The sequence below is a fragment of the Echinops telfairi genome, unplaced genomic scaffold (assembly GCF_000313985.2).
Source record: "Echinops telfairi isolate 266 unplaced genomic scaffold, ASM31398v2 ScPeMD7_655;HRSCAF=1070, whole genome shotgun sequence".
Classification (NCBI taxonomy): domain Eukaryota; kingdom Metazoa; phylum Chordata; class Mammalia; order Afrosoricida; family Tenrecidae; genus Echinops; species Echinops telfairi.
In genome coordinates, this window is record NW_022104553.1 from 5,247,907 (window position 1) to 5,249,022 (window position 1,116).

The window sequence follows — 1,116 nt, forward strand, 5'->3', positions numbered from 1 at the left end:
AACTTTTGGGGGCATGCCAGCCCACTAATTACAGGTAGAGACATACGTCACAGGGAGGGGTTACACTATAGGGTACACAACAATGAGAGGGTGGTCTAGGGGGTGGTCCCTGGGTCTCTATAGGAACCATTATTAGTAGGGTGCAAACCCCTCCTACAGGAACGAAGCTAATGGCCCCAAGCTTCAGAGAGAAGTAGTCCATTGTCTCCAGCAGCAAGGAGCAGGCCCAGTGCAGTTTGGCAACTGATCGCCTCAGGGGTGGGGGGGATGCCTGCGCATCTGACCTCCCCCCACAAAATGATTTTTTAATAAAAGAAGGGGGGCTTCAAAAATGCATGGACATTGAATCAAAAGCTAGTGGGTTTTTTCCCTAGAACTTTTTTAATACCCTTCATGTACACAAACATACACACATGCATAGTAAGAGAGAAAGAGACCCTTTATAGTCCAACTGGTTAAGCATTCAGCTTAAGCATAGCCACAGTTTAGAAGTTTAGTCCCCTCACCCTCCCTTCTTTTTCACTGTCATTGAGTCAATTCTGACTCATACTGACCGTATCGGACTGTCCCTGTGGATTTTCCAGACCGTGACTTTTTTAAAGTAGTAGAAATGTCATCTTAACTCCATTGTTGTAGCCATGGTGCCAATCCATCCCATTGATGGACTCCTCTTGTCAGCTACCCTTCTACTTTTCTAGGCAGAATGTCTTCCTCCAAAGACTGATCTCTCTTAACAATATGTCCTAAGTATGTAAGATGAAGTTTCACCATCCTTTAATCTAAGGTACACTCTGGCTGTACTTCTTCCAAGAAAGATTTGTTTGTCCTTTTTGCAGTCCATGGTACTTTTAATATTCTTTGCCAGCACCATAATTCAAACGCATCCATTTGTATTTGGGCTTCCTTATTCAATGTCCAGCTTTCACATGCAAATGAGGCAATGGAAAATACCATGACTCAAAGTAACATCCTTGCTCTTCAAAACTCTAAAGATGTCTTTGATGGGAGATTGACTCAATGAAGTGCACCATTTGATCTCTTCCCACTGCAGGTTACATGAGCATTGATTGTGGATCTAAGTAGGACCAAATTCTTGACATTCGATCTTTCCACCAT